Source organism: Sceloporus undulatus, chromosome 2 (assembly GCF_019175285.1).
Source record: "Sceloporus undulatus isolate JIND9_A2432 ecotype Alabama chromosome 2, SceUnd_v1.1, whole genome shotgun sequence".
NCBI classification, from domain to species: domain Eukaryota; kingdom Metazoa; phylum Chordata; class Lepidosauria; order Squamata; family Phrynosomatidae; genus Sceloporus; species Sceloporus undulatus.
Genome location: NC_056523.1, coordinates 221,212,626 through 221,233,534, shown reverse-complemented (window position 1 = coordinate 221,233,534; position 20,909 = coordinate 221,212,626). Strand labels below are relative to the sequence as shown.

Sequence of the window (20,909 nt, the reverse complement as noted above, 5' to 3'; positions counted from 1 at the left end):
ATTTCCCTGCAGTGTTGTTTTTTTTTTTGGAGGGGGGGTTGGCAGGAGGATATGGGGTGCACCACCCTAAAACACTGTGGCTGTTGTGGGGTAAGGGGGGCAATGGAAGACTAGGAGATGCCACCTTCAAAATTGCTCAATTTATTTTGAAGGCTACCATTGCCACCACTAGAAGTCAAGGCTTTTTTAAGGGGGGTTAATAATACATGGAAGAGAAAATATAAAATAACAAATGCTGAACCCCCTTTTAAAAGGCTTTTTAAAAAAAGGAGATTCAGCATTGTAATTTTATACTTTCTCTTCCATGTAGTGGTGGTGTTGGTAGTAGTACTAGTAGTAGTATATTTATTTGTACCTTCTCTTTCCCCAAAACTGGGACCAGAGCAGCTTACAAGATAAAAACGGTACAATTAAAAGTATACAGAAATGGTACATTAAAACAGAATTACATTATTACAATATTAAAAACAATTACATGTCAAAAGAATAAAGGATGTTAATTTTTATGGTGCTTCAGGCTCCTCTAAAAAAATTAACTGTTTGAAGTTTTATTTGGGGAACAGAAGAGTAGGTCAATTATAAGGAACGAAAAGAGCAAATTACTAGGATTTTTGATTACAATTCTTGGTAGAAATGAGGAGGAAGTGGAAATAAACTTGACAGGAGAGTGCAGGAAAAAAAAAAGCAAAGATGAGTGTTTTCTTGAAATCAGGAAAATTGAGTCCTTTCCTATTAACTTGATATTCTTTTTGCTATTGTTTCTTGTGATTTGTTAAGACATACCTTCTGTTTGTCACCAAATTCCACAGGCTTTTCTTCTGTGAATTTTCAGCCTCTTGCTCAGTTTCTGTCAGGGCATGGATGATGGAAAGAGGTGGAAGTTGCAGGAGTCTGGGAATGGGCTTTTTCAAAATAAAACTACAATTCAGGGGAGCCAAAGAACTGGGATTCCTGTGTTCTCTTCATTTGCCGCTAGTGTTTGAGGACAGCTGTGTCTGAGTACCTTGTTATAGAATGAATGGCTTTGCTTTTGAGGGATAGTTTAGGAAAGAGTCGCAGTTTCTGCTTATGCAGCCTGGGACTCTAAAAGAAGCCAGGGAGCTTTGCTGTATTGTGGTTGGCCAATAAAATACTACATTCTGTGGATTTTTTTTTTTCTTTGTTAAGTATTTGAAGGGATGTCATATTGAGGAGGGAGCAAGCTTTGTTTCTGCTGCTCCAGAGAACAGGACCAGAACAATGGATCCAAGTTGAGGAAAAGAGATTTCACCTCAACATTAGGAGGAACTTCCTGACAGTAAGGGCTGTTGGCAGTGGAACACAGTCCTTCCTCGGAGTGTAGTGGAGGCTCCTTCCTTGAAGGTCTTTAAAAGAGGTTGGGTGGCCATCTGTGTGCTTGTGTTGTGAGTCCTGCATGTGAAGGGTTTTGGACTGAAGGTCTTTGAGGTCACTTCCAACTTTAGATTATGTACACGTAACCTTGTCCCTCCATATTTGCTAGGGTTAGGGTCACAAGACCCCCATGATTGTGGAAGAAACTGCAAATAACAGAAACACCATGTTTTTACTGAGAGGACACCTCTGTACGTCCTAAAGTGCAACTCTGTGGTCAACGTCCAACAGACACTGACCAAGAACTGCACTGGAGCAAACAAAACAACAGCTTCATTTATATACTGCTCATACCGAACTAGTTTGTCTAAGCTGTTTATAACTGTAGGCTAATTGCCCCAAACAATCTGGGTACTCATTTTAGCAACTCCTTGGAAGGATGCAAGCCTGAGTTGCCCCTGACCTTTCGCTGGTATGTAGAACTTGCAACCTTATGGTCTCGAGTGAGTGCTGCAGTGCAGGCATTTAACTACTCGCCCATCAGGGGTCTCTAGGAATCTGGAGGTCTTCAGTGCAACCTTTAAGAGTTGACCATAGAGTTGCCCTGGAGGACCTAGATATCCTAGAGAGAACATATTAATAAAATCTGTTGAGTAATCAAAGCCGCAAATATCAAAGCCACAAATATGGAGGGATCAGTGTATATCAAAGAGAAACCTTGTTAGTCTGTAGAATGAGTATGTAGAGAGATGCTGTATAGCACCTTTGAGGCGCTGAAAGTTAGTCTCAAAGATCCTACAGTGTTCCCACCCAAACTGTCCCTTTAAAGGATTTTGGACTTCAGCTCCCAGAATCCCAGACTTATTGGCCAACATGGTAGCTACACTTCAGCATATTAGGGAGTAGCAACATTCAGCATTTATAGGGAACAAAGGATTTTCTGGACACAGTAGAACTAACCATCTTGGATGAGTACCACCGACGAGAGGAAGATGCTAGGGTGGAAGAGGTCACTTGCCAAACACAGGAGGCAGACAGCTGGAGGAATGTCACAAAGAGAGAGTAAGCCAAGAAGGAATGTTCGGGGAGTTTGCAGCTAGAGAATCGATTGAAGCCTCCCTTATCAAGGAGGATGAAGAAGAGCAGCATGGACAGACTTCCAGGGACAGAGCAGGGGAGCCTGAGAGTCCCACCCGAGGGAACAGTCGCGCTAAGCCTCGGAGGAGGCGTGTGGTCGTAGTGGGGACTCCTTGCTCAGGGGTACAGAGCAGCAGTGATTTGTAGGCCTGACAAGATGTCTTGAGGTGCAAAGATCCGTGATGTGACAGAGAGGCTGACAAGACTGGTCAAGCCTACTGACCAATACCCCTTCCTTTTGGTCCACGTGGGAACTAATGAACTGCAAGACACAGCATTCAGAACATCAAAAGGGATTACGAGGCGCTGTGGTAGGAAGCTGAAAGGAATGGATGTACAGGTTGTCATCTCGTCTTCTGCCAGTTGAAGGGCATGGCAGGAAGGGAGAGGAAAATCGCGGATGTGAACAACTGGCTTCGCAGATGTGCCGCCGAGAAGGATTTGGATTCTTCGATCATGGCTGCGTTCCATGAGGAGGGACTCTGCAACAACGGGCTGCATCTCACGCCAGTTGGAAGAAATGTTTTGCCAACAGTCTCAAGAACTTGATCAGGAGAGCTTTAAACTGAGTTCCGAGGAAAGGGAGACAATATAAGAAGGCGAAAGGGATGGCGAAAATAGTCAAACGACATAGAGGAGACAAGGCAACAGTGCAAGGACCCAACAGTGGGAGGCAAAAAAACTTGCACAGGCAGCAAGTAAAAGGGAACCATGGGTGCTTTCTGCACCGGCATTTGGGACGTCCGAGGACGTCCCATTTAAAAAGGGGGCGTCTCTTATAGACGCCCCTGTGCCTAGTACAGACTCCGTCCGTACAAGATGGCGGCCGGCCTTCTACATGGCCGGCGCCATCTTGCGTATCGGACGCTGGGCGCCGTACGGGTCGCGCCGCTTGTGACGTAGCGAGCGCGCCCCTGGCGCTTGCTACGTCACAAAGTGACGGAAAAAGAAGCTCCATTTTGGAGCTTTTTTCGGTCGCGCGGGAGTCAGGCCGTCTGAAGGCTCCGGCTCCCCCGCGGACCTACTGGCGGCGGGCGGCCGACCGCCGCAAAGCTGGCGGTCTGTACCCCGCCATAGTCGGCGATGTCTCTACACTAATGCACAGAGCATGGGAATAAGCAAGATGAACTCGAACTCCTAGTACAACAAAGCAATATGATATAATAGGCATCACTGAAACCTGGTGGGATGAGTCTCATGATTGGAATTTGGAAATAGGGTATAACCTTTTTAAGAGAAATGAGGCCAAACAGAGAGGAGGAGGAATAGCACTATAGTCAGAGATATTTACACCAGTGAAGAGATCCAGGACATCAATCATGGAAGCAGGTGGGAGCATCTGGAAAGAATCAAAGGGGAGGGAAACAACAAGGATGTTACGGTGGGAGTCTACTACAGACCCCCAAGTCAGACGGAGGAATTGGATGATATTTTCTAGAACAGATGTAGTAGTGATGGAGATGTAGTAGATGGGCGACTCAACTATCCTGATATTTGCTGGAAGTCAAACTCAGCAAAATCCTCAAGGCCTAGCAAATTCCTCACTTGCCTGGAAGACAATTTCATGGTCCAAAAGGTGGAAGAGGCAACAAGGGGGTCAGCTATTTTAGATCTGATCTAACCAACAAGGATGACTTGGTTAATGGGGTGCAAGTGGTGGGATCATTAGGTGGAAGTGACCATGTTCTCCTGGAGTTTGTAATACAGTGGAAAGGAGAAGCCAGGCAGAGTCAGACACGCATCTAGACTTTAGGAGAGCGGATTTCAGTAAACTTAGAGAAGTATTGAGGGCAATTCCATGGTCAGAAATACTAAAAATAAAGGAGTTCAGGACGGATGGGACTTTCTCAAAAGGGAGATACTGAAGGCACAATTTCAAACAGTTCCAGTGAGAAGAAAAACGGGAGGTGTCTCAAGAAACCAGGATGGATGACTAAGGAACTTCACACGAGCTAAGTTTGAAACGGAACATGTATAAGAAATGGAAAAAGGGGGAAATCACAAAAAAGGAATTCAAAGAATAGCAGGCATGTAGGGTAAAGTCAGAAAAGCTAAAGCACAGAATGAACTACCGGCTTGCTAGAGGGGTTAAGAACAATTAAAAGGGCTTTTTTGGATATGCCGCAGCAAGAGGAAGAAGAAGGAAACAGTAGGGCCCACTGCGTGGAGAAGATGGCAAATGCTAACGAAGACAGAGAAAAGGCAGAATTACTCAACACCTCTTTGCCTCAGTCTTCTCAGAAAAGGCAAAGGGAGCTCAACCTGAGGATAATGGAGCGAGGACAGAATAGGGGAATTCAGCACAGAATAAGTAACAGAGATAGTAGAGGAACACCTTTAATCTAAATGAATTTAAGTCTCCGGGACCAGATGAACTCCATCCAAGGTATTAAAAGAACTGGCAAATGTAATATCGGAGCCATTGGCAATAATCTTTGAAAACTCCTGGAAAACAGGAGAGATCCCAGCAGACTGGCGGAGGGCAACGTTGTCCCCATCTTCAAAAAGGGGAAAAAAAGGATCCCAACAATTATCGTCCAGTTAGTCTGACATCATACAGGAAAGATTCTGGAGCAGACATTAAACAGAGAGTCTGTGAATACTAGAAAGCAATCCATAATCACAAAAGATCAACACGGATTCAGAGAAACAAGTCATGCCAGACAAATCTAATCTCTTTCTTTGATAAATTACCAGCTTGGTAGATGAAGGAATGGTGGATATAGTAATCTTGTTCAGTAAGGCCTTTGACAAAGTTCCCCATGACATTCTTGCAAACAAGCGTGTAAAATGGGCTAGACAAAGTGAACTGTTAACATGGATCTGTAATTGGTTGACCGGCCGACCCAAAGGGTGCTCACACAATGGCACCTTTTCATCCTGGAGAGAAGTGACCAGTGGGGTCCACAGGGCTCTGTCCTGGGCCCAGTGTTATTCACATCTTTATCAATGACCTGGATGACCGAATTGGGGAGCATACTTATCAAATTTGCAGATGACACAAACAAATTAGGGGGAATAGCTAATACCCCAGAGAGAGACAGGATCAGATTCAAAATGACCTGAAGACTAGAAAGCTGGGCCAAAGCTAACAAAATGAAATTCCACAGCGGAGAAAGTAAGGTATTGCACTTAGGGCGGAAAAATAAAATGCACAGATATAGGATGGGTGACACCTGGCTGGAATGAAACTACATGTGAAAGGGATCTAGGAGTCCAAGTAGAACCACAAGTTGAACATGAGTGAACAGTGTGATGCGGCAGCTAAAAAGGCCAATGCTATTTTAGGCTGCATCAATAGAAGTATAGTGTCTAGATCAAGAGAAGTAATTGCGACTGTATGCTGCTCTGGTCAGGCCCCACCTAGAAATTGTCCAGTTCTGGCCCGCCACAATTCAAGGACATTGAGAAACTGGAGCGTGTCCAAAGGAGGGCGACAAAAATGTGAAGGGCTGGAAACCATGCCCTATGAGGAACGACTAGGAGCTGGGGATGTTAGCCTGGAGAAAAGAAGGTTAAGAGGTGATATGATGCGCCCTGTTTTAAATAGAAGGATGTCATATGAGGAGGGAGCAAGCTTGTTTTCTGCTGCTCCAGAGAACAGGACCGGGAACAATGGATGCAAGCTACAGGAAAAGAGATTCCACCTGAACATGAGTAGGAACTTCCTGACAGTTAGGGCTGTTCGACATGGAATGCACTCCCTCGGAGAGTGATAGAGTCTCCTCCTTGGAGGTCTTTAAACAGAGGCTGGATGGCCATCTGTCAGGAGATCTTTGATTTGGATTTCCTGATCTGCAGGCAGGGGTTGGACTGGATGGCCCGTGTGGTCTCTTCCCAACTCTATGACTCTGGTTCTATGGCTGAGGCTTTTCGGGAGCTAAGTCCAAAATCCCTTGAGGGGGGATGAAGGGGTTAGTTTTAGATTATTATATTATTATAAAAACTTTGTATGTTTTAAATTTTTATATTTGTTATATATATATATATATATATATATAAATTATATATATATATATTATATATTTAATTGTACGATTTTAATGTGTTTTATATATGTTGTGAGCCACCACTTTAGGAGAAAGGAAGGATACAGATAAATAAAAAATAAATAAAATATGAATAAATAATCTAATACAAAATTAAATAAAAACGAAAGTCCACAGTTTGGGGACCACTGTCAGCCACAAGGTCTCCCTACAATGGTTGTGTTGTGGGGTGTGTATATATATGTAAGTGCTGTGTTAGGCCGTACTGGTTCCCACATTTGGGAGAAAGGCGGGAATAAAGATAAATAAATAAATAAATAAATATCAATAAAAAATCTAATATAAAATTAAATAAACGAAAGTCCACACGTTTGGGGAGGCAAAGCAGTGTCAGCCACAAGATCTCCTTCTACATGGCAATACTGTGATAAAGGTATCCCTGAGTGTGGTGGGTTTGGGTGCTATAATATGTAACTAATACATTGCCAAACATCATGGCTCCTTCTTCCTGCGAGTGCCTAGAGCGTCCCTCCAGAGCCACGCTCTCCCCTGGGGCTTACTGAGGGCCTGGGCGGGCATGAGAAAAAAGAGAGGCTGGGCGGGTGTTGAGGGAAGAGGCCATCTGCATGCCGCGCCTTGGCTGGGGAGGCGGCTCTGGCTTCCTCATTCTTCTCCCATTCATGGCGGGCGGCCTTAGGCAAGTGTCGGCCCTCTGGTGGGCGCCGCAGCCCTGACTGGCGGAGTGGCCTATCTCCTGTGGAGCAGGAAGGGAGGCCTCTTCACCCCAGGGCCCCAGAGGACCAGGCCTCCCCGGCCCGAGGCCCCAGGCCGGCCAGGCTGGAGCAGGAAGGACTGGGGAGGAGACACTGAGGGTTGGGGGTCTGTTCTTGTGGTTTGTTATTGTTTTTGTTGTTGCAGAATGTTACATATCACACAGAGTGGGAGAGACCTCAAAGCCATCCAGTCCAACCCAGTTGTTTGCTGTTGTTGTTGTTGTTGTTGTGTGCCTTGGCGACCCTATCATGCGGTGTTTCTTGGCAAGGCTGGTTCAGAGGAGGCTGGCTATGGGGAAAGCCTTGAGAGGAGGAGGCTGAGAGAGTGTGGCATCAGCCCAAGTGTGTGGGTTTTGAACCCTGGCTTCCAGGAAATTGAGCCACTTTGGAGGCCAGATTCAAAATCCATGTAAACCCCAGCTTGGGCAAGTCACACTCTCTCAGCCTCTGAATAAATCTTATCAAGAAAAACCATATCTTGGGCGTCACTATAAAGTCAAAGGGGACTTACAGGGACTAGCAGCAAATTCTCTTTGCAACACACAAAGCACATGTAACTCTAAAACCAACACTTTTCTTCCTGTGTGGTTTTTTAAAACCATCTTTGCCTGAATGAAGAAGCCAGTACACTTCAAAAAACACCTTGCTGGATTTTGCATCATTGAGTTGGAGAAAAGGTATTGTCATACCAGTATACATCTGTTCTTTCATTTTGTTTTGTATCATCTTGTCGTAGACATGGAGAAACACTTGAGGTCAGGGGACAGATAGACTCAAAACAGTAAAGTGGAATCCTATAATGCCAGAGTGGAAAGAGATTAGAATAGCAAAACTCCTGAGGGTGGCTCTTCTACTTTGTTTTATCTTGGATTCAGACTCAGGTTCTTTGAAGACCTAACTTACGTCGGTGAGTCCATTTTCAACTGTCGCCTCTTTGCCACTTGCTGTTTTTGCTCATCCTCTATTTGACAACTGAGTTCTTAAACAACCGGCTTAAAGAGCTGCCACAAAGAAATGAAACATTCCACAAGATTCAATTTAGTTTAGTAGTGAGTCACTGAGAGTACTAGTCAAGGTGTGGGAGACTATTGATCCAAACACACTGCAGAAACCAATCCAGTTTGAGCCACTTTATCTGCCCTGGTCTCAAGCTAGGGAATTCTGGATGTGTCTCACCCAGAATCTGTGTCCAGTAAAGCTTATAAATAATACAAACAATAATGTTGAGAAGCTGGAGTGTATCCAAAGGAGGTGACCAAAATGGTAAGGGATCTGGAAACCATGCCCTGTGAGTAGAGACTTAGGGCGCTGGGTATGTTTAGCCTGGAGAAGAGAAGGTTAAGGAAGAGGTGCTATGACAGCCCTTGTTTAAATTTTTGAAGGGATGGAGCAAGGCTGCCCAAGAGTGTAGAACAGGGTAGGCAATCTTTTTGAGCCGGGGGCCAGGTTGCTGTCCCTCAGACAACTGGGGGGGCCGAGCCAAAAAATAAATCAGAAATACTTTTTTTAAAAATGAAATAAATAAAATAGACCAGGACAAATGTAAGACAAAATTTTCAAATGGAGGGCACATTTTTAAAAAAAAATGGAGGACACGCAAAAAATTGATGATTTTTTTTAAAAAAAATCATATAAATGCATGTTTCTTAGGCATGATCAAAATGGAGGACATTTGGCATTATTTCTAGACAGATGGCAGAAATGTGCTTCCCTTTCTGGCCAAAAACCAGAAGAGGAGGAAGAGTGGAAGAAGCAGAGGAGGAGGAAGAGGAGAAGATGAAAAGGAGGAAGAAGAGGAGGAGGAAGAAGGGAAAAGGAGGAGGAAGAAGAAGAGGAAGTAGAGAGGAAGAAAAAGGGGAAGAAGAGGGGAAGGATGAGGTGGAGAAAGAAGAAGGGGAGGAAGAGGAGGAGGAGGAGAGGAGGAAGAAGAAGAGGAGGAGGAAGAAGAGGAGGAGGAGCAGAGTAAGAAGAAGAGGAGGAGGAAGAAGAGGAGACAGAAGAAGAGGAGGAGGAGAAAGAAGAGGAAAGGCTCTTTCCCCTGCCTTGCAGCCTCCCTGGCCGGCGGAGGAGGCGGCAAGGCAGGGGAAAAGGTGCTCGCCGAGGCGAGACCCTTTCCCCTGGCCCTGCCTGGCCGCCTCCCTGGCTGGCGGAGGAGGCCAAGCAGGGAACGGGCCTCGCTGAGGCGAGGCTCCTTTCCCTGCTTGGCATCCGTCGGGGGAGGGGGGGTCCCAGGGGCGGGGCCAAACCGGGGGGTGGGACCGTGTGGCCACGCCCCAAACCAGGAAAGTCCCGCCCCCAGGCGGGATATGGCAACCCTAGATAGAGTGCACTCCAAGGGACACTTCCTTTTTTAAATAAGAGTTAAAGACAGTACTCACATTGACCCATGGATAAGTCAACTCAGGTTTTTGGGGTCAATTTTTTCACTAAAATTTGTAGACTTATATATGAGTATATACAGTATATTATAATTAATTTTAAAAACCCTGAATAATAACTCATGACTCATCACTCAAAGACACAAGCTACTCTTTGTCACACCTGCTTAAATTCCATCTTGAACCCCCTGGGGGTGTGAGCATATTAGGTTGGGAACCCTTGAAATAAAGGGAAGTCTTAAAAAAATATTCTAGAACAGTCTTGCTCAGTGTGTATGTATGTACTCCATATGTTTCAGATTACAGCTCCCACGAGCAGGATCCAAATGCTGGTGATGGCTGTCCCAAATGTCAAAAACATTGAAGGGGCACCAAATGAGGGACAGGCCCACATGAAATTGATGCAGGATGACAGAGATACCCAGAATGTGTTATCAGTGTCCCCATAGGTAGGCTGTGCACTTTTGAGCATGGTCCATAATTCTCTACAGCATGTAAGGGATCCATGGAAGATGAAGATGGCTTAGCAGACATGCCAAGGTGGAAACATTTACCTGAAAACAGGATGTTAGCAAACTACTACAAGGGTGCCACTAAAAAGTAAAGATCCAACTGAGCAGTCAAGCAGTATTTGGACTGGCAAGATGTTCTGTGCTACATTATTAATGTCATATTTCAGTTATACAAAACTATTTTATTATGTATACACCACCAACAATATACGTGAACACTGGACATATATACAGTTTAGGAATAAAATAAAGGGAACCCTGCTGCAATGAGCTGACAATCTGAAACATAGGCCCAGAACAAACAGACCAAACGCGCCGTGCTGGTGCTGATTTTAGGTTGGTGCATGGTCCCTAACCCTAGCATAGCATAGCGACATCCTGATGGTGGCATCCTGTCCATATGGACGCCGCCATCTTGACATAAGCATATACACATTGCTGCACGTCACTTACGTCACGAGTGTGCCATTGGCACACTAGTGACATCCGCCCAGCACAGTAAAAAGAACCCATTTTTGGGGGGGTTCTTTTTACTCTGGAGGGACGCCATGCAGTTTATCCTACAAGGTAGAAAGCAGAATCACCCAGGGTCAGAGGGGTTTCCCAGCAGACTATGGATCACTAATTAAACAGAAACCCTGAGGCCTTGCCATTCAACAACAGACCAACACAGAAATTAACATGTAGATCACTTCCTCTCAACCAAGGGTCACACAGTATATATACCCCACTCATTTCCATGCCAGCATTTTCTGAAGGTGCCAGCCACAGATGCTGGCAAAACGTCAGGAATAAACTCTTTCAGAACATGGCCACATAGCCCGAACCCCCCACAAAAACTAAAATCAGTTCACTTGAGATGTGGTGCTGGAGAAGAGTGCTAAGAATTCCATGGATGACCAAAAAGACAAATGAATGGGCCCTTGAACAGATCAAGATGGAAATCTCCTTGGAAGATGACTAAAGTGAGGCTTTTGTACTTCGGACACATCATGAGAAAGCACGATGCATTGGAAAATACAATAATGCTAGCAAAGGTGGAGGGAAGTAGAAAGAGAGGAAGGCCGCATGCTAGATGGATGGACTCTATTAAGGAGGTTAAGGATATGAATTTACAAGAACTAAGTAGAGCAGTGGAGGACAGGGAGTCTTGGAGATGTCTCATCCAAGGTGTCACCATTGGTAGAGATCAACTCCAGGGCAGTTAACAACAACAAAGCTGAAACGCTAAAAGATTAATCCAGTAATCTTTAGTGGCCCTCAAGACTTTTATTTTGGCTGCAAGCGACATAAACTTTCTTCTGGTTTATGAACACTTTAATGACATCAAACACTTTCCCCCTCTTGACCCAAAATGGATTCTGACTAACATCTATCAGGAACTGCTGGCCAGACTAATTTCTTTCACAAAATGGTATTGACCAACTGTTCTCTGACTGTTTTTTGTGGGTTTTTCGGGCTATGTGGCCATGTTCCAGAAAAGTTTCTTCCTGACGTTTCACCAGCATCTGTGGCTGGCATCTTCAGAGAATGCTTTGCCTTGGAAAAGTTGGGTGTATATATACTGTGTGAGCCTGGGAAGGCAGGAGTGATTTGCATGTGTTTCGTGCAAAAACCCACAAAAAACTATGGATGCCAGCCATGAAAGCCTTCGACAATGTTCTCTGACTGCTGTCTCACATGGATTGGAACTTTTAAAAAAACTAATCAGCAACACTTATGTAACATGATACAGCCTTAGGCTTTACATGCTCACAATTTATTATGTAACAGCAGCTCTCATCAGGCAGCAATGCTAAAGATGAGGGATGGTTGGAATTACAACCCCAAAATATAGGAGAGGCACAATTTCTTCACTCTTGCCCCTAACAAAATTAAAGCCCGAGATGCATTAAGCACAAAGACAAACTGCAGCCTTCAAATGGATAAGGGTGACAGATGTGAAGGCCCTAGGAGGTAAAAAAAATCAGAAAAATTTGGCAGGCCTCAGGGTGGGAGGGTCTGCAAAAGAGGATTAGGGTCTGCTTGATTAGTGCTGGTGAAACATCAGGAAGAAAGTCTTCTGGAACATGGCCACATAGCCCGAAAAACCCACAAAAAACTATGGATGCCGGCCATGAAAGCCTTCGACTTCACATTGACCCATAGGACTTTGTCAGTTCCTTCCTATGAAATATGGCCTGCAGCATCTAGTATTTCCATCCAAGTACTAACCAGGGCTGATCCTAAGAACTATCTGGGACAAAATAATTTTTTTAATTGACTAATATTGATAGTTTCTTCTGTTTTTTCAGGGACTTCTTTCTGTTCACAAATTAGCATGACTGAAGAGGTTCCTTCCTTCTAGTTCAGGGTATTTCTTAACAGTTCAAGATCTGTGTAGCTCCATAGGTAACAAAAATAGAAAGGTGTGGGTTTTTGGAAGCTCAGTTTGGTAATTACAGCATATTCTAATTGAGTTATGTTTAATAAACAGGATAATTCTGACAAATCAAGTTACATATAATGCATTTTACTTTCCCAAAGTAGAACAGGTCCAAAGCACACTGCAGAAATATCCAGTTTGAAACCGCTTAAACTGCTCTGGCTCAGTGCTAGGGAACCTGGTCATGTGTTTAGTTGTGGGTGCCAGAGACCTCTGACAGAGAAGGCTAAATGTCATCAAAACTACAGTTCCCAGAATTCCCTAGCATTAAGCCAGGGCAGTCAAAGAACTCTCAAGCTGCAGTGTGTTTTGGATCAAAAGTGATTTTCAGCCTGGAAAGGATGCTTAATATTCTTCGATTTTTTCCAAAAATTACCATTCCCCCACCCTCTCCAAAATTGGGAGTAAAAATTGTTGTGGTTTTAAAATTTCCAGAAACTTTACGTCTTCTAATGATTCTTCAGGGATTCCCGCCAGGCTGTGGAAAGCATCCTGCATCCTAAATATCTAACCCTTGAGTTATGATTTCTTGGCCAGCCACAGATGCTGGCAAACATCAGGAAGAAACTCGTCTAGAACATGGCCCATAGCCCGAAAAACCCACAAAAAACGATGAATGCCGGCCAGGAAAGCCTGTCATGCAATGAAGGAGAAGGCACCACAAAATTTTGGACGCTGCAGAAAAATATAGGACATTACAAAATAAAGGCCCATTGAGTCCCTCCTGGGAGAAGGCTGCACACAAATTAAATTATAAAAATAAATATAAATAAAAGCTAAAAACAAGTCATATAAATGTAAATTAATGTGTCTTAGTCAGCTCAACATGGAGTTCATTTTGGAACTCCTCCGGACAGAAGGATGTGTCCCTGGAAATGAGGATGCCGGTGGTACCACACGCTAGCATCTGTCACGTAACCAGGGTTCCTTGTACTCGTACAACTTGTATCACCACAAGATTTTCGATGAGGGTTTGCTACCTTGGGTAACCCTGAAGCAAATTCTCCTTCCTTGTGAAATTTCAGTACAGCAGCTAATATCTGCTGACTGTAGAAGACAAGAAAAGAGTCCTTGTGGAGGCAGACGACATGTCCTTTTGAGTCACTCTGTCCACCCAAACAAATGGGGAAAAAAGCTGAGGGGTGGTGCCTTTGCAAATTACGTCCTCTCCTCCATAACTTTGACCATAGAAAGTCCTCCTTCTAAACTGGCACATAAATAGCTACTAAAATACAACACCTTCTTAAGCAGGGAAGAATTCAGATTTGCTGTAAATATACAGAACCTCTGTGCCGGCACGGGTTATAACATTTGGCCCAATACGTGCTGCCTCAGAACCCACTAATTTTATTAGCTCCAGCTTGTTGTTGCTGCAGCTGGGTTGTTTGCTGCCAGCGATTTGCTTGTGTGTGTGGTGAATGTACACACAGCACATTATGGATGGAATATATGTCATTCATAATAGTTTCAGGACAACACAATTTAACCAAGATGGTGCCCTTCCAGCTTAGTGATAACTTCCTCTTTGCTGCTTGGATATGGCAGCCAACCAGGTTCCTCTAAGTGACCAAAAAAAAAAAGTTTAACTTGGAAGCATTATTCTTTGTTTTTTCACATAAAATCACAGGTTGGAAGAGATCTGAAGGGCCATCCAGTCGAGCCCCTTCTGCCATGCAAGAATAACACAATCCAAGCAGCCCTCAACAGATGAACCATCCAGCCTGTTTAAAAACATTCAAAGGAGAGGACTAACAGAAAGTTCTACTATAAGAATAATAATATGATTTATTTGGTATACACGCTTTCGCTACGATCAAAGCGGTTTACAGCATACATAGGCATAATACAACAACAAAAGCAAGTAACAAAAACAAAACAAAACTCTGGCTGTCCTCTCCCCTCAAGATGAGGTCGGGGGAGGGCTCTTCAACGTTGGCAGCAGAGGCCTGTTGTTTTCTTGCCCTGCTTTCTCACTCTCCCCTCAAGATGGAGGTCGGGGGAGGCGCTCTTCAACTTGGCAGGCAGAGGCCTGTTGTTTCTCGTGCCTGCTTCTCGCTCCTCCCCTCAAGATGTGGCGGGGGAGGCCTCTTCAACTTGGCAGGCGGAGGCCTGTTTGGTTTCTTGCCTGCTTCTCTCCCCTCCAAGAATGGAGGTCGGGGGGGGCTCTTCAACTTGGCAGGCAGAGGCCGGTTGTGGTTCTTGCCTGCTTCTCTCCCCTCAAGATGGTGGTCGGGGAGGGCTCTTCAACTTGGCAGCGGAGGCCTGTTGTTTTCTTGCCTGGCTTGTCTCCCCTCAAGATGGAGGGTCGGGGAGGCTCTTCAACTTGGCAGGCAGAGGCCTGTTGTTTCTGTGCCTGGCTTCTCGACCCCTCAAGATGGTGGTCGGGGAGGGCTCTTCAACTTGGCAGGCGGGAGGCCTGTTGTTTCTTGCCTGCTTCTCTCCCCTCAAGATGGGAGGTCGGGGGAGGGCTCCTTCAACTGGCAGGCAGAAAGTTCTTCATAATTTTAGCTGGAATCCCTTTTCCTGTACGTGGTGCCTCGGGTTAACAAATTAATTCGTTCCGCCATTCCGTAGTAACCCGAAAATTTCGTAACCCGAAACACTTTTCCGTTAGCACTGGAAGCCTATAGCGCACTTTGCAGCATTTGAATTTCGCAGCCGAATGAATTCAGTAACTACTAGAAAAATAATTTCGTAACCCGAAAAAACAATTTTGCCAAGCCAACATTTTTCGTATCCCGGAAATTTCGTAACCCGATCATTCGTAGACCCGAGGCACCACTGTAGTTTGAATCCGTTTCCAGGTTCTAACACAGGGGTAGGCAACCTGCGGCCCGCGGGCCGGATGCGGCCCGCGAGCCTTGGACCGGCCCCAGCCTGGTCCTGCCGCCGACTCCACCGGGGCCTTTGGACTCTCGCACGCAGGGGCAAAGGGGGGCAATTGTCGTATAGACGCCTCAGAAACATGCATTATATTAAATTTTTTTTACAAAAATCAAGCAATTTTTTTTTGCGTATCCTCCATTTTTTTTAAAAAGGTGTCCACCATTTGAAAATTGTGTCGACATTTGGTCTGGTTTATTTATTTATTTTAATTTTTAAAAAAATATTTCTATTTATTTTTTGGCTCGGCCCCCCCAGTTGTCTGAGGACAGCAACCTGGCCCCCGGCTCAAAAAGATTGCCTACCCCTGTTCTACACTCTTGGGCAGCCTTGCTCCATCCCTTAAAATATTTAAACAAGGGCTGTCATAGCACCTCTTAACCTTCTCTTCTCCAGGCTAAACATACCCAGCTCCTAAGTCTCTACTCACAGGGCATGTTTTCCAGATTCCCACCATTTTGGTCACACCCCTTTGGATACACTCCAGCTTCTCAACATTATTGTTTGTAGTATTTATAAGCTTACTGGACACAGTATTCTGGGTGAGACACATCCCAGAATTCCCTAGCATTGAGCCAGGGCAGATAAAGTGGCCTCAAACTGGATGGTTTCTGCAGTGTGTTTTGGATCAATAGTCTCCCACACCTTGACTAATAACTCTCAGTGACTCACTACTAAACTAAATTGAATCTTGTGGAATTAATTTCATTTCTTTGTGGCAGCTCTTTAAGCCGGTTGTTTAAGAACATCAGTTTAGTCAAATAGAGGATGACAAAAAAGCAAGTGGCAAAGAGGCGACAGTTGAAAATGACTCAACCGCTAAGTTAGGTCTTCAAGAACCTGAGTCTTGAATCCAAGAGAAAACAAAGTGAGAGCAAACCCTCAGGAGTTTGCTATTCGTTAATCTCTTTCCACTCTGGGCATTAAAGGATTCCACTTTACTGTTTTGAGTCTAATCTGTCCCTGACCTCAAAGTGTTCTCCATGTCTAGACAAGATGAATACAAAACAAAATGAAAGAACAGATGTATACTGGTATGACAAACCTTTTCTCCAACTCAATGATGCATCCAGCAAGGTGGTTTTTTGAAGTGTACTGGCTTCTCTCATCAGGCAAAGATGGTTTTAAAAAACCACACAGGAAGAAAAGTGTTGGTTTTAGAGTTACATGTGCTTTGTGGTTGCAAAGAGAATTTGCTGCTATGTCCCTGTAAGTCCCCTTTGCCTTTATAGTGACGCCAAGATATGGTTTTTCTTGATAAGATTTATTCAGAGGCTGAGAGAGTGTGACTTTGCCAAGCTGGGGTTTACATGGATTTTGAATCTGGCCTCAAGTGGCGCAATTTTTCCTGGAAGCCAGGGTTCAAACCCACACACTTGGGCTGATGCCACACTCTCCAGCCTCCTCCCTCAAGGCTTTCCCCATAGCCAGCCCCTCTGAACCAGCCTTGGCCAAGAACACCGCATGATAGGGTCGCCAAGGCCACAACAAACAACAACAACAACAGCAACAACAACTGGGTTGGACTGGATGGTCCTTTGAGGTCTCCCCAACTCTGTGTGATATGTAACATTCTGGCAACAACAAAAACAATAACAAACCACAGAAAAAAAAAAAAAAAAAAAGCAGACAGAAAAAAACCCCAACCGCTCAGTGTCCCCATCACAGTCCTTACATGCTCCAGCCTGGCCGCCTCTGGGGCCTCTGGTGGGCCGGGGAGCCTGGTCCTCTGGGGCCCCTGGTGAAGAGGCCTCCCATTCCTGCTCCACAAGGAGATGAGCCACTCCGCCAGTCAGGGCTGCGGCGCCCACCAGGGCCGACACTTGCCTAAGGCCGCACCGCCATGAATGGGAGAAAGAATAGAGGAAGCCAGAGCCGCCTCCCCAGCCAAGGCGCGGCATGCAGATGGCCTCTTCCCTCAACACCCGCCCAGCCTCTCTTTTTTCTCATGCCCGCCCAGGCCCTCAGTAAAGCCCCAGGGGAGAGCGTTTGGCTACTGGAGAGGACGTCTCTAGGCACTCGCAGGAAAGAAGGAGCCATGATGTTTGGCAATGTAATTAGTTACATATTATAGCACCCAAACCCACCACACTCAGGGTATACCTTTATCACAGTATATGCCAATGTAGTAAGGAGATCTTGTGGCTGACACTGCTTTGCCTCCACCAAACGTGTGGACTTTTCGTTTTATTTTAGGATTTATATTAGATTTTATTTAATGATATTTATTTATTTATTTAGTTTATCTTTATCCCATCCACCCTTTTCCACAAAATGTGGGACCGCAGAACGGCTAACACAACATATATAATAAAAAAAAAAAAAAAATATAGCACGAACAACATCACACAACACAATTGTTAGGGAGAACCTTTTGTTTTGTGTGCTGACAGTGTGGTCCCCCAAACTGTGGACTTTCGTTTTTATTTTAATTTGTATTAGATTATTTATTCATATTTTATTTAGTTAGTTGTTAGCCTGTATCCTGTCCCTTTCTCTTCTCTAAAGTGTGTCTAACAACAGTATATAAAACCAATTAAAATACGTACAATTAAAAATTATATAAATATATATATATATAATAATTACAAATATAACATTTTAAAACATACAAGTTTAATATAAGATAATCTAAAACTAACCCCTTCACATCCCCCCTCAAGGGGATTTTGGCTTCAGCTCCGAAGCCTCAGCAGCCATAGAACCTAGTCCATAGAGTTGGAAGAGAACCACCAAGGGCCATCCAGTCCAACCCCCTGCCATGCAAGGAATCCAATCAAAAGAATCCCTGACAGATGGCCATCCAGCCTCTGTTTAAAGACATCCAAGAAGGAGACTCTATCACTTCTCTCCGGGAAGTGAATTCCACTGTCGAACAGCCCTAACTGTCAGGAAGTCCCTCCCTAAGGTTCAGTGGAAGCTCTTTTCCTGTAGCTTGCAATCCATTGTTCCAGGTCCTGGTTTCCTGGAGCAGCAGAAACAAGCTTGCTCCCTCCTCATATGACATCCTTTCAAATATGAAACAGGGCGATCAATCACCTCTTAACCTTCTTTCTCCAGGCTAAACATCCCGCAGCTCCCTGAATCGTTCCTCATAGGGCATGTTTTCCAGACCCTTCATCATTGTGGTCACGCCCTCCTTTGGACAACGCGCTCCAGTTTTCTCAATGTCCTTTTTGATTGTGGTGGCCCAGACTGACCAATAGTCTAGGTGGGGCCTGACCAGAGCAGATACAAAGTGGCACTATTTTACTTCTCGTGATCTAGACACATAACTTCTATTGATGCATCCTAAAATAGCAGTGGCCTTTTTAGCTGCCGCATCACACGGTTCACGTCATGTTCAACTTTTGTGGTCTACTTGGACCTCCTAGATCCCTTTCCATGTAGTTTCCACATCAGCCAGGTGTCACCATCCTATATCTGTGCATTTTATTTATTTTTCCGCCCTAAGTGCAATAACCTTACTTTTTCCTGTGTTTTGGAATTTCATTTTGTTAGCTTTGGCCAAGCTTTCTAGTCTATTCAGGTAATTTTGAATCTTGATCCTGTACCTCTGGGGTAGTAAGCTATTCCCCCTAATTTGGGTCATCTGCAAAGTTTGGATAAGGTATGGCTCCAATTCTGTCCATCCAGGTCAATTGATAAAGATGTTGAAATAACACTGGGCCCAGGAAAAGAGCCCTGTGGACCCCACTGGTCACTTCTCTCCTCGAGGATGAAAAGGTGGCCATTGTTGAGCACCATTTGGGTTCGGCCGTCAACCAATACAGATCATGTAACAGTTTTACTAACTTTGGGTCTAGCCCAATTTTAACCGCTTGTTTGCAAGAATTCATGGGGAACTTTTGTCAAAGGCCGTACTGAAAGCAGATTACTATATCCACAGCATTCCTTTCATCGACCACTGGTAATTGTAATTCAAAGAAAAGATGAGATTGGTCTGGCATGACTTTGGTTCCTGAAAGCCGTGTTGATTCTTTGTGATTATGGAGTTGCTTTCTAGAGTATTCACAGACTCCTGTTTAATGATCTGCATCCAGAACTTTCCTGGTATTGAATGTCAACTAACTGGACGATAAATTGTTGGGATCCTCTTTTTTCCCCTTTTTGAAGATGGGGACAAACGTTGCCCCTCCGCCAGTCTGCTGGGATCTCGCATGTTTTTCCAGGAGTTTTCAAAGATTATTGCCAATGGCCTCCGATATTACATTTGCCAGTTCTTTTTTAATAATAACCCTTGGAAATGGAGTTCATCTGGTCCCACGGAACTTAAATTCATTTAGATTAACAAGGTTAATTCGCTCTACTATCTCTTTACCTATTCTGTGCTGAAATTCCCCCTATTCTGGCGCCTGCTCATTTATCCTCAGTTGAGCCCCTTTGCCTTTTCTGAGAAAGACTGAGTCAAAGAGGTGTTTGAGTAATTCTGCCTTTCTCTGTCTTCTGTTAGCATTGTTGGCCATCTCTCCACAGTGGGCCCGACTTTTTCCTCTTCTCCTCTTGCATGACGGCCATATCCAAAAAAGCCCTTTTAATTGTTCTTAACCTCTCTAGCAAGCCTGAGTTCATCTGTGCTGTAGCTTTTCTGACTTTACCCCTACACAATGCCTGCTATTCTTTTGAATTCCTTTTTTGTGATTTCCCCCTTTTTCCATTTCTTATACATGTTCCGTTCAAACTTAGCTCGGTTGAAAGTTCCTAGTCTCCATCCTGGTTCCTGAGACACCTTCCGTTTTTCCTTTCTCACTGGAAACTGGTTTGAAATTGTGCAGTCATATCTCCCTTTTGAGAAAGTCCCCTCCGTCCGAACTCCTTTATCTTTTAGTATTTCTGACATGGGAATTGCCCTCAATACTTATACTTCGCTAGTTTACTGAAATCCCATCTCCCGCGCTAAAGTCTAGGATGTGCCGTGTCTGACTCTGCCTGGCTTCATCCTTTCCACTGTATTACAAACTCCAGGAGAACATGGGCACTTCCACCTAAGGAGCCACCACTTGCAACCCCATTACAAGTCATCCTTTTGGTTAGGATCAGATCTAAAATAGCTGAACCCCTTGTTTGCCGGGCTTCCACCTGTTGGACCATGAAAATTGCTTCCAGGCAAGGTGAGGAATTTGCTAGGGCCTTGAGGATTTTGCTGAGTTTGACTTCCAGCAAATATCAGGATAGTGGTTTGAAGTCCGCCCATCAATACTACACGCATCACACTACCTCTAATCGGTTCGAAAATATCACATCCAATCCTCCGTCTGACTTGGGGGGTCCTGTGTAGAACTCCAACCGTAACACCGTGTTGTTTCCCCTCCCCCTTTGGGATTCTTTATCCAGATGCTCTCCACCTGGATTCCATGATTGATGTCCTGGATCTCTTCACGGGTGTAAATATCTCTGACATATAGTGCTATTCCTATTCCTCCGCCTGTCCTTGTTTGGCCCTATTTCTCTTAAAAAGGTTATACCCCTCTTTTCCACAT

The 20,909-nt window shown here is 44.6% G+C and overlaps 1 protein-coding gene across 2 annotated transcripts in view; it reads left to right on the top strand.

The window, feature by feature from the left end:
* Window positions 1–20,909, top strand: part of ARL9 (ADP ribosylation factor like GTPase 9) — a 31,475-nt gene that overhangs the window by 2,364 nt on the left and 8,202 nt on the right. The window lies entirely within an intron of this gene.